The sequence below is a fragment of the Schistocerca gregaria genome, chromosome 1, assembly GCF_023897955.1.
Source record: "Schistocerca gregaria isolate iqSchGreg1 chromosome 1, iqSchGreg1.2, whole genome shotgun sequence".
NCBI lineage: Eukaryota > Metazoa > Arthropoda > Insecta > Orthoptera > Acrididae > Schistocerca > Schistocerca gregaria.
In genome coordinates this window covers 251625154-251639135 of record NC_064920.1, presented here as the reverse complement: position 1 = coordinate 251639135, position 13982 = coordinate 251625154, and positions in this window count along the sequence as shown.

The following is a 13982-nucleotide window of genomic DNA, read 5'->3' as shown; positions in this document are numbered from 1 at the left end:
GCCTGGACTGCAATGTCGAGGTCATTGCAGTTCACTCGGTACCTCTTGTCTGCTTCTTGCCTGCGACTCTTTGATTTGCGTCCGAACACCAAGATGTAGTTACGGTCAGACTGGAAGAGGCTGGTGTCCTTTATCCACTTGTGTTGCCCTGGTGTTTGGCAGCAGAAGATAAGAAGACAGCACCATCAAGGGCGACATGAAGGTACACCAACCAAATCGCTTCAGCTTTCGTTGACACTTTGAGGAGGTGACACTCACACAAAAGATTACGTTCCAGCACCGCCAGTTCATGATGGATCTTCCCTGTCGTTGGCGGAGGCCCTAGCTGCTCTAAAGTGAGAAGTCTGTTGTGGAGGAAGTTAGAAACCACCCAGGGGACAGATGAGATGCCGAGGCCCACTCTGGGCTTGTGGACATTGGAAACAGCATAGAGAAGTATCTTACAGGTGGTGAAAGAGACAGCTACATGGAAGCAGGTATCCATAGCCTTGAGAAAACCTATCGTATGCGGCCATGGTGAAAGCTCCGAAGAAAAACGTTGCACATGGCGAACAGCCTCTGCTGTCGTTTCAGCAGAGCTCATGTGATAACATCCAACTGCCCCTGGATGTGGCGCCTTAGATGGAAGAGGCACAATCAAGAAGAGAGAGAAATCAGCCGCAATTAGTGGAACCTTACACGTCACGCCGTCCGGTGTAGCCGAGCGGTTCTAGGCGTTACAGTCTGGAACCGCGCCACCGCTCAGGTCGCAGGTTCGAATCCTGCCTCTGGCATGAATATGTGTGACATCTTTAGGTTAGTTAGGTTTAAGGAGTTCTAGGCTCTAGGGGACTGATGACCTCAGATGTTAAGTCTCATGGTGCTCAGAGCCATTTGAACCTACACGTCGCGCTAAGTGATGTTTCCAGTTGTCAGAGTAATGGCACTGTCTACCTACACTTCTTTTCACCACCAGAGATTATAAGAGTGAGAGAGAAACATTGACGCACAGCCCCAGATTGTCGAGGGCTGCAAATGTGGCGTTGGTGAGTGTCTACAGCGCATCCTTTGTCGAGGCGAAAGGCAGGATGCCATCATCAAAGGCGGCCACGCTGACCTGGCGACACAATGCTTTAGCACCTAAAACACAATCCACAGCGAAATGAAAGAGGAAAGATGTAACGAGATCTTCCTGCAGAATGCTCCTTAACGGCTGCACACCTATGGATATGTACCCACCACCCACAACCACAGTCTCGCTGTCCTCATAGTTTGCAAGGACATAGCTGATAAATTTTAGCAGTAGTCCATGCGACCGGGACACAGGGAGAAGGACTCATAGTTCAGCAAATATAGACACGTAATAGGAGGCCACATAGACCAACAGGAGCAGACGGCGCTGATGAGAACCTGGTCGAGGATGAAACTATTCTCCGGCATCACATCCCGAAGTCTGAATGCTCGCTGACCCTCAGCCACAGAACACATCCGCATTAGGCGCCTCGTCACGGCCTTATGGAAACCTCTAGAGTACCATGAGCAGAGAGTAATGGAGCGAAAGTCAGCGGGGGGACTAAAGTAAATTTCTTAGATAAGAGGGAGGTTCTGGCTCTGAGGAGAGAGATAGGGAGCCTTCAGGTAGGAAGAAACAGAATAGATGGTTTCTTGGTAACCTCCATGGGAAGATGACTCAGCTGCACTGTGCTGCTGCCGTCTTGACTGGAGGCAGATCCTCTCGGCAGCAATGAAACCGTCATCTCTGCCATGACCGTCTCCACAGGCTCTCGAGGTCCATGGGCTGCGAGTGCGGAAGACGACGATCGAAGATGGAACCCCCAGTAGAATTGGTTCCTTGATGAATAGGACCTTCCAGAAGTCCACTAGTCCAGGGATGGCGGGCAGAGGTTGCAACAGGGTACCGCCTAGGAGGCGATGCACGCAGCTTGCACGATTTCTGTTGAAGGCCTCTTGATGACGAGCACATTCCTCGGCTTAGGAAGATCTCCGACGGAGTCTACTTGGGTGATGTGTGCAGTGCCTTTTCTTTCCTCATCTCTGTTTTCCTAATGTGACATTGGCTTGCTTCCGGTTGCGCTACCTGTGCCCACATGTTGTGCCAATGCGTGCACTATTCTTTTAAACCATTATCTTTTCTTGCAGATGTTTCTTAGCAAAATATGTAGTGAACCTGGTTTTAAGAAGCGGCACTGTGTTTTCTACTTGAGCGACGTAAGGTAAGTAAAAAAGAATTAACTGTTCATTTACTTAAAAAGTGTGTAATGAGCATGCTAAAAATGTCTTTTCCCTTCTTGTCGTTTTCATGTCGAACGAAAAAGTTCCGGCAAGGTGATCCAGTAGTGTTCTACTGTCGTAGTGATCGGTAGTATGGATCACTGAACGAAGGGCGCCGAAGTTCCCGATGTAGAAAACAGCTGCAGATCGTTCTCAAGGAGTACTAAGTGTCTCTTACTAACGAAATGTTAAGAACAGTTTATCAACTATGTATCAATCTTATATCAGCCTTGAAGAAGTCCTTCATGTGTAACGATACATTTAAAATGTATTAGACTGTGATTAAAGAATGTGTGTCTTCATTAATTTGTGTCGAGGACACCTTTTTTTGAGTAGAGTAGTACGTCTACAATGGCAAGAAGAAAATATTTGTTCAGATTTATTGGAGACTAATTATTATGCCACCAGTCTATTGATAAGTGACTTTAAAACGAATTTCTTTATTTATGAACTCATTCTGAGCAGGCAAAAAATATTCAAAAGCGGTTAGTGAGAAAATATTAAACTGCTCATCGTGATGACCTTCCAGTAATATTGTTGATTGTGTTGCTCTTTTGAAAGTGATTCGTAACGTATTACATTGAAAGAAATGCTTCAGTCGCAATAGTGACATTTTAAACAGTGATAATTAATTTCTTTAAAAGTAATAACGAGCTATCGAGACCGCAAAAATAAAACAATTAGTTAACGATTCAAATCAAAATTTAAAACGAGTTGTAAGCTAACAGTTGATCTTACAACATTACATGTACATTAAGCGTGGAATGAAAGATAACATCCGTGGATGGCTACCGATAAATAATTCTGAAGTCTGTTAACTACGAAGAAGTGAGAAGAATATCAAAAATTAGCTTTTACATTGAAACTTGGAAGACGTTTTAGCAATGAAATGTTCTGAAGTAATACATGTCACTACTACGGAGCAGATCAGTTAAAGAGAATTTGTGTGTTATCGACTAGTGATGTGACATGTCAGTATTTTTAAGGGGACGCTCAAAACTTATGTTCCAAAGGAGATTTTCGTTAACTTTCTGACGCAGTGTATTCTTTCTTATGAAGATTAAGGGCCGTGCTCGATATCCGTATCCGGAGATGATACAAGACAAACCTGTGTTCAGCCATAGTGGCTTAAGGTTTCTGCCATTAACCTGAATCGCTGTAAGCAAATTTTGGATTGATATCTCCAACAAGACGTCGTCCCCTCCCTGTATTGGTCCAGCGAAGCAAGAACAGAGTGAAGTACGAATTATTACAGAACCCATATTTTGAAAATTCAGGAGAGAAGAGTCCCGTGAAATTTTTCGAAGTAATGGCAAACAAAAATCAATGCTTAGATGTACCATACAGTGACGGAGAGTTGATTAAATTATGCGCGATGAAGCTACCATTCAAATACCAGCAATCATAAGTAGGTCGCGGTGGCAATGACGTCGAAGCATTTAAAGGTATTCTAAGGGAACTAGAGTTCATATTTCGGAAGATGACGCAAGAAAAAGACGAAGCGCACGTGAAAACGAAAGCAAAAAGCAGTGAAATCCACAAGACACAGTACGAAGAAACAATAATTACGAATCATGTGAAAACTTCGCACCAAGAAACGACAATAGATTTCAACAAAGAACCGGTTATGGATTTAGAAGAGAATATGGCAATAACTATAATTCACCCATGAACGGCAACAACTATTACAGAGGGAATAACGACAACCGGAACGGGTACTGGAGAACCAATAGACCGATAAATTATCAACAAAGAAACCACTATCAACAAGCTGAACATGAAAAACGAATACAGATAGAAGAGGTAGAGGTAAGATCACCAAATCCCGATAAACGTTCGAATTGACAGGTAAGCGCCCATGCCAAAGAGAATGACGCACCGACCCAGGACAATTGCAGCACCTTGAACAGAGAAGTAAAAATCTTATCACGAGAAGAGAAGAAGGAAGAAAAAAATCCGCAGGGACCAGATGAAAACGAAGACAAGAAAATAACAATATCATGTTGGGACGAAATTAATTGGGAGAATACTGAAGAGAAAGATGAATTACCAGAGGCATGCACAACGAATGTAGGAGGAAAGGACGAAGTAATGAGTATTGCAGAGCTATTTGAGATGGAAACCAGGGAAAGCGAATTCAATGAGGATAATGCACAGTCGACAGAAGTTGAAAATAAGTTACAAGTGGGCACACAACCAAACGTATATAATGAAGGAAGTTATGAAGCGATAATTAGAGCATTTAGATGGGATTATGTGGAAGTAGCGACGAAGAAAGAGAAGATAGACGAGGATGAGGAAAAAGTAGAGGATGTAGAAGAAAGCGTAAATGAAGAAGAAATAGAGAAGAGGAAATAAAAGAGAGAGAAGTAGCGGTCGAAGATTATCCTACAGAAAGTTCGAATTCACAAGGGAAATTCCTAAAAAGACTCATGTATGATTTAGTGGAGGATTCGTTGATACAAGAAGAAGAAGAACAGAACCAACCCTTTGAAATTCAACCAATTGTGAAGGCCATGGTAAGGAATATCCGAGTCAATATTGTAATTGATAGTGGAAGTGAACTGACTGCGTTCTCAGAAAATTTATTCATGCAGTGTAATGCCAATGAGGAATTGCCAGTTCTGAAAACACGTAAGATTAAAGTAAGAGGTCCTATTAGAAACAATGCTGCGGAAGTTACGAGACAAACAGGTTAACTCTTTCGTGCCAAGGTCAAAAGATCGAAGCCAACTTCGTGATTATACCTAAACTAAATGTAGATTTGATTATAGGTGCAGATTTTTTAAATGAGAGACGAGCGATAATAGATATGGGGAAAGGTAACATAACATTCGGGAATGTCACACTTCTCTTTGAGCAAAAGCTAAAATTAGAAGAGATACCAGTTATAAACAAACAATTAAGAATGATGCGAGATAAAGAGGATGAAGAATTAGAATGGTATGCACAAAAGGGGGAATCGCCTCAACTCATGTTAGAAGTCCATAAAGAAATCGACGAAAAACTGCAAGTAGTTCAAGGTATTTTGGAACACAGTAAAAGAGAATTAGAGGGTATTTTATGAGATAAAGGAGAGGTATTTTTACCTAAGACTGGCAGTATTAAACACTTTCAGTACAAGTTTGAAGATTAATTTTATTACTGGTAAATAATAAGCACAATATTTCAAGATTATGTTGCAGAAAAGATCGTTAGGTGACAGAAGAATGAAGAGAGAGGAAGGTGGGAAAAAGAAAGTAGTTTCAATAATAACAGCAATAGTACCAGAGATTAAGGTGAAGGGATAAAGTGTAGATAGTCAAACAGCATGAAATACTAAAATGCCATACACCATGACACTACACAAAAATAAAATTAAAACGAATTTGAGGATTCTTGAATAGACATTAAGACTCCAAATATCTTAGAATTGTAACATGGAAAGGGTGCCGAAACTTGTAAAGTTTTTTAAGAAGGCATAAAACATGTAGGTACTAGACATATGTTAGATGATTATAAGTAAAACTTTTTGTAAGAACCATTGTAAAAAACTCCAACAAGGAAGAGATGCAACGCCCCACAAGTTGCAACGCGAGATGTATCAAGAAAGAAAAGGACGTAATTAGCAACAGATGATTCCTACATAGCAGGAGCGTTGAGAGAAGGGAAAGGACAGCAAAACCAACAGAAGGCCCTTGTATAGAAAGTGGGCAATAAATTTGCCTGCTAGGAGGAACCCTGCAAGGATGGAACACCGAGCTGCACAGTGACAGACCCCTGCAGAGACGCGAGGGAAAACCGAACGTCAGGAGAGACCCCTGTAGGGACACCCGATTTTCACCGCTCGTAAACCCTGGGTCGCCCCCGACTCAGCGGAGCGAGCAAAAAACGGCTTGGGCAAGCCACCGCTGGCAAAAAATATGTGTAAAAGTCACACTACTACTATTGAAAAGCACGCTGATGCACGAAACTGAAGACTTCCACAAGTTAAAAATGACACGCCCAAACAATTTTTCAAACTGTTACTAGGAGGAGAACTTCAAAGCGACTAGTTATCAATGAATATTTCCATATCCTGCCCAGAGAAGAACCAAGAAGCAAGTAAGAAGCAGAGAAAAAGCAGGAAGAACAGAAGTTGAAGATTCGCAAGATTGAGACCAAGAAAGAAGATGGGTGAAGAATAGACGACCTACCTTCCCAAATCCCTATCCTATTGTAAACTAGTCGTCTGAGAAGTATTACTACGAAAAACGACCGCTTTCAGAGACACAAAACGATGACTTTCACGCATACAAAGCCAGTAAACCACGAGATTCTACACTCACAGCTACATTCCATTATGGGACCTCCACAACAGCAACACACACTTGCAAAGCCCGATTTTCACCGCTCATAAACCCTGGGTCGCCCCCGACTCAGCGGAGTGAGCAAAAAACGGCGCGACGAGAGGACCGCTTGGGCAAGCCACCGCTGGCAAAAAATATGTGTAAAAGTCACACTACTACTATTGAAAAGCACGCTGATGCACGAAACTGAAGACTTCCACAAGTTAAAAATGACACGCCCAAACAATTTATCAAACTGTTACTAGGAGGAGAACTTCAAAGCGACTAGTTATCAATGAATATTTCCATATCCTGCCCAGAGAAGAACCAAGAAGCAAGTAAGAAGCAAAGAAAAAGCAGGAAGAACAGAAGTTGAAGATTCGCAAGATTGAGACCAAGAAAGAAGATGGGTGAAGAATAGACGACCTACCTTCCCAAATCCCTATCCTATTGTAAACTAGTCGTCTGAGAAGTATTACTACGAAAAACGACCGCTTTCAGAGACACAAAACGATGACTTTCACGCATACAAAGCCAGTAAACCACGAGATTCTGCACTCACAGCTACATTCCATTATGGGACCTCCACAACAGCAACACACACTTGCAAAGCCAACAAGGAACAACGAACAAAGCTGTACATCAAATACTTGCCCACATCCATCTCGCTCAAGTCCATCACGTTCGTGCAAAAACATTCGCCAACCTCATGCTTAAACATTCATAGGATTGTGTGAATCTGTGAAACCAAATTATGTGATGTAGGAATTGTGCAAAAGAAACGTGTGAAAAACTATATGAGTTAAGCACACCAGACAGCTAATAAACCACAAAATAACAGTCATTGACTATGGAATTAAGTAAAAAATAGACTGTCGATAAAAATAAGTCATTAGTTCTGAAATGGACAGTATATAAAGAGCAAAAGTTTTTGTTGGATGTTTTGCTTTTTTTTAACATTTGTACCATTTGTTAGGATAATATCTCAATACTTGTGTATGTATATTTCTTTGTCAAAGCAATTCTAGGAAATAATTCTGATTTGTTTGTGTAACAATGTTGAAATGAGTGTCTAGAAACAAAAACATTTTTACTTGTACATGATATTTAGAAAATGTGTTAGGAATAGATTTTACTCAATTACTACATTTATAAAAGCAATATTTCTAAAAAAATCGATGTGAAAGACTCCTCACTTTCGAAAACAAACTTCTTAAAAAAAAACTTCACACTTAAATAAAGAAAGAAAATAATTAAAAATTAATAATAGTATAAAAATATTATTCTCTTGTCATTTTTAATTATTATGTGGAAGAATATAAAAATATAAATTAGTAATACAAACTAGCATAGAACAGAATAACGTGGCTGAACAGTACACAACAAAATTTAGATAAATTAGAAAATTTTTGACTGACTTAGACAACGATTCAATCATTGCCTAAATTCAGTGCAAAAATTAAGTTCGAAGGGTGGTGATATGTAAGGTGTCAGGCAAATCCAACACCTTCCATGAAATTCCTGACATGATAAGCAAATACAGTAGTATGACACATATCTCCAAATAAATCGTGACATTAAATTAACCAAAGTAATACAAGTAACGAGTGAGCAAATGGAATACCACAGACTAACATAAGAATACCTAAATGCATATCGTACCTTCCCACCGTGAGGCAGACGCAGTTCCGAGGGGAGAAACAAGAACAGAAGCCGAGAGCAGAACTGTGTTAAGCTAGAAGACCCTACAATAAGGGACGGACTGGACACCCACGTCGCCAGCTAACCACTAGGGCTCACCACCTGCACGTTTTAGCGTGAGACTTTTTCGCGTCTCAGGTACGTCAAGGACCACCCCCAAGCCCATGTTAAAAGATAGAGCCCTCCAGAAGAACAGTATAGATCTCACGATAACGCTAAAAGGACCACACCAGCTGCAGGTTTTAGCGTGAGACTTTTTAGCGTCTCTGTTACGTAGCAAACTTTAAAAACATTGACCCACCACGAAAAGTATAACGTTTCTCATTGAATAGACAGAATTTTTGTAGGCGGAGCTTAAGGTTAACATTGAGACCCTGATTGGCCAGATGAAAACACAGCCAGACAGTTTTTTTAAACCAACTTCGGTAAATTGTAGTAACGAGAAGTTAGGAGAGTTAGTTACGAGACGGCGAGCTGGATGGCTGGTGCGCCGGCTGCTGTAGCCCTGACGCTGCCTAAACACCGACAAGGTAATGAACGCACGCGGTGCCGCATTTTTGAGCGCATAAGGCTTCACTCAGAACTGCAGAAGTCTCATCTGTTAAACTCCCTTTTTGCGTAATACTAGTGTCGATCGTTAATTAAAACTCATGGTGTTCACATTTGACACTTGAAGTAAAGATCTGAAACGCGATGATTTTTCTTTTATATAGTTACTGAGAAGCCACATCAGCCACTGTAATTTACGACAACTTAGATAAGTAATTAAAGATAATTGAGGGTCACTGTAGACCATTTTGATAGTTTTCTCTTTTGTGAAACTTAAATTAAACCTAGATTATAGATGTGATATGAAATAGGTCATCCTTCGATCGATTGTAGAACTTGGGAACCGATTCAGGGAATATTCGTCCACATTTTTGTTGAACGCAGTTGGTTTTTACCATCCTGTATTTAAACATCTCCTTTTATCAATAGTGCAATTTATAAACAATATTTTGAGAGTAGAATAAAATTTGCAATGGTGAATGTAACTGCTGTTTCGACGTTATTTTACCAGCTAACTAAAAATAGGACAGCCTGTAACCCTTTCCACTAAATTTAGTTAGTATTAAGATTCTTTTACAATTAGTGCGGTGGAGCTGACGCTGAGATCATTTAGTATTTGCATGTATCATCGCTAGTCTCACTGAAATCTTCTGAATTGTACATGTCATGTGTGGTCTGGCGTCTCCTTACCAGCAACAGCTCCCAGGTTCAAACTAGTTAATTCCCTACAAAACACGCTCAGAGCGTCGTTGCACGAAAGTGGTAGGGAGACACGATATAGAACAAACAGACACCACCAAGAATGTTTAGAAAGGTAGATAATGCCTACAGGAAAATTAAAGAGACCTTTGGAGAAAAGAGAACTACTTGAATGAATATCAAGAGCTCAGATGAAAAACCAATTCTAAGCAAAGAAGGGAAAGCAGAAAGGTGGTTGGAGTATATAGAGGGTCTATACAAGGGCGATGTACTTGAGGACAATATTATGGAAATGGAAGAGGATGTAGATGATGGTGAAATGGGAGGTACGGTACTGCGTGAAGAGTTTGACAGAGCACTGAAATACCTAAGTCGAAACAAGACCCCGGAGTAGACAACATTCCATTGAAACTACTGACGGCCCTTGGAGAGCCAGTCCTGACAAAACTCTACAATCAGGTGAGCAAGATGTATGAAACAGGCGAAATACCCTCAGACTTCCAGAAGAATATAATAATTCCAATCCCAAAGAAAGCAGGTGTTTACAGATGTGAAAATTACCGAACAATCAGTTTAATAAGCCACAGCTGCAAAATACTAACACGAATTCTTTACAGACAAATGGAAAACTAGTAGAAGCCGACCTTGGGGAAGAACAGTTTGGATTCTGTAGAAATACTGGAACACGTGAGCCAATACTGACCTTACGACTTATCTTAGAAGAAAGATTAAGGAAAGGCAAACCTACGTTTCTAGCATTTGTAGACTTAGAGAAAGCTTTTGACAATGTTGAATGGAATACTACCTTTCAAATTCTAAAGGTGGCAGCGGTAAAACACAGGGAGGGAAAGGCTATTTACAATTTGTACAGAAACCAGATGGCAGTTATAAGAGTCGAGGGACATGAAAGGGAAGCAGTGGTTGGGAAGGGAGTGAGACAGTGTTGTATCCTATCCCCGATGTTATTCAATCTTTATATTGAGCAAGCAGTAAAGGAAACAAAAGAGAGATTCGGAGTAGGTATTAAAATCCATGGAGAAGAAATAAAAACTTTGAGGTACGCCGATGACATTGTAATTCTGTCAGAGACAGCAAAGGCCTTGGAAGAGCAGTTGAATGGAAAGGACAATGTCTTGAAACGAGAATATAAGATGAACATCAACAAAAGCAAAACTAGGATAATGGAATGTAGTCGAATTAAGTCGGGTGATCCTGAGGGAATTAGATTAGGAAATGAGACACTTAAAGTAGTAAAGGAGTTTTGCTATTTGGGGAGCAAAATAACTGAAGATGGTCGAAGTAGAGAGGATATAAAATGTAGACTGGCAATGGCAAGGATAGCGTTTCTGAAGAGAAATTTGTTACCATCGAGTATAGATTTAAGTGTCAGGAAGTCATTTCTGAAAGTATTTGTATGGAGTGTAGCCATATATGGAAGTGAAACATGGACGATAAATAGTTTGGACAAGAAGAGAATAGAAGCTTTCGAAATGTGGTGCTACAGAAGAATGTTGAAGATTAGATGGATAGATCACATAACTAATGAGGAAGTATTGAATAGGATTAAGGAGAAGAGAAGTTTGTGGCACAACTTGACCAGAAGAAGAGATCGGTTGGTAGGACATGTTCTGAAGCATCAAGGGATCACCAATTTAGTACTGGAGGGCAGTGTGGAGGGTAAAAATCGCAGAGGGGGACTAAGAGATGAATACACTAAACAGATTCAGAAAGATGTAGGTTGCAGTAGGTACTGGGAGATGAAGAATCTTGTACAGGATGGAGTAGCATGGAGAGCTGCATCAAACCTGTCTCAGGACTGAAGACCACAACAACAACAACATTTCCTTAAAACCATCTACAACGCAAGTTCTCTACCAGGAGGAGTAACCTCCAGATTAACTTTGTAATTTATTCATAATTGAGAAATCATCAAGTCAGAATCATGAAAATGGTATCAAAGAACACTTTTAGAGTTTCTCAGCGTGCCACAGGCATTTAAAGCGCTTTCTAAACATAAACGAAGTGTTATTGCAGCGATAAATCTTATTAAAAGTAAATAACCTCTAACCATGAACGGGCATAGAAAATATTACCTGAACACAGTAGAGCAAGAAATGAACGCGGGAAACAACGTTCCGTAGGAAGTGATTATATTCGGAAACACCAAGAGATGATTTAAAGAGCAAATACAACTTTCGTACATTAAGCGCTAAATATGGGTCAGTAACACACTAATTTAACTGTTTGGATTACAAAATATTCCATCTTTATTTGCACATAAATCAGAAAACATGGAAAGTAATACATTCACTTTCTAATGAACACAATGTCCGTACAAAATATTCCATCTTTATTTGCACATAAATCAGAAAACATGGAAAGTAATACATTCACCTTCTAATGAACACCATGTCCGTACGTCAGTGTTACAGGGAACTGCTTCCAAGCCATGCAAGAACAACTTTCTCCCGATACACTGTGTAGTAGTTTCTCAATAACAAGTGCCCTGCTCTCTCAGTACACAGGCCCACTAGCTATGGGAACCCGACGCATAGTGAGATGTGACCGCACAGTCGTCCTCGTTAGCGATATCGCGAAACTGATTGGTTCACAGCAATTATTCTTGTGCCACCGGGTGTGCAGTGTCGACCCTCCAGTCAGGAATGCACCCCTCCAGCACTGAGACCAATGTGTGTTTTACTCCGCTGGACTCGCTAAGCGGGAATTCCAATCTGCAGGTATTGGTGACGGGAATGATCCGTCACAGTTACTATTTTCAATGAAAAAACAGTGATCTTACTCAAGGACGCAAACGTCAAGAGCGGAGCGTGTTCACATCGGAGTTGTCTGGCTGCAACAGTTGGTTCGAATAGAGGCTGGGAAAATGTAAATTCTGTGGTCCAGCTTTTTATGACCTACGAGTGTCCATTCTCTAGCGAGCTTCCATCCTTAAATAACAGGCCCAGTACCAACTGCTGGGTGCAACAATGGCCAAGGACTACCACGTGGCACATGGACAGACACGATTTCTCTGTATAGAGGTTCCTCATCCTGGTCTCTAACCAGCTATACATATTCGTATTTGGTGAGTTACGACCCCGTCAATGTAGAGTTTTCTAGCGATCTAATAATTATATTTTGAAACTGCTAGCGAGGATCTGGGTGAGCAGAAGATACCAGGCCAGAGAAAACGTTCGTTTTAAAATTTTTCCCTTTATTTAAATTTTTAACTTAACGAACTTCACAAGTAATAGCAAAGATCGTTAAACTTTAATTATTTACACAAGTTTGACCAGTTTCACCAAGCTATCTTGAAAACTTGAAATCAATAAGCATAACGGGAAAATTGTAAATCAGATTGTTGCACACTCTCCTCCGCACATGGGCACAATTATTGAAGTACTTTTGTACAGTTCTGTAATAAACTCCTACACAGAAAGTTTACCCAGTAAAATATTTAAGATACAACATGCTGCTACAAGCGACGATGGAAAGAGAACACGGTGAGAAAAGTGATTTCATTTTAATGTGTATTCTAAGAAGAAGAAGAAGAAGAAGAGGCGGAGGAGGAGGAGGAAGAAGAAGAAGAAGAAGAAGAAGAAGAAGAAGAAACCACGACAAACCACTACGAAGGAATTATTCGAATAGGATGGAAATCGATAGATGTGATGGGTTTCTATTCGTTGGTCGTCCGTCATCTGACTGGTTTGATGCAGCCCGCCACAAATTCCTCTCCTCTCATAGTAGCACTTGCAAAATACGTCCTCAGTTATTTGCTGGATGTATTCCAATGTCTGTCTTCTTCTATAGTTTTACCACTCTACAGCTCCCTCTAGTACCATGCAAGTCATTCCCTCATATCTTAACAGATGTCCTATCATCCTATCCTGGTGTTTTGTGATGTCCTTAGGTTAGTTAGGTTTAAGTAGTTCTAAGGTCTAGGGGACTGATGACCAAAGATGTTAAGTCCCATAGTGCTCAGAGCCATTTGAACCATCCTATCCCTTCTCCTCATCAGTGTTTTCCACGTGTTGTTTTCCATTCCGGACAGAACTTCCTCATTCCAAACCTTATCAGTGCACATTATTTTCAACATTCATCTGTCAACAAACCACTACAATTTCAGAAAAACAGGAGTATTTATTCAAGAGAACTACTTCAGAAATTGGGCAAGTAAATATCGTGTTGGTCCACATCTAACACTTTTGCAGGCCGTTATTCGGCTTGGCATCGATTTACAGAACTACTGGATGTCCTCCTGGGGAATATCGTGCCAGATTCTGTCAAACTAGCGCGTTACCTCGTCAAAATCCCCAAACTGGTTACAGGATACTGCACACAATGCACCGCACTTTCTCAACTGCGGGGGCATTCAGCGACCGTGCTATCCGAGGTAGGGTTGAGAAACTCGAAGACAAGCAACAGAAACTCTCACAGTGTGCATGTGGGCATTAT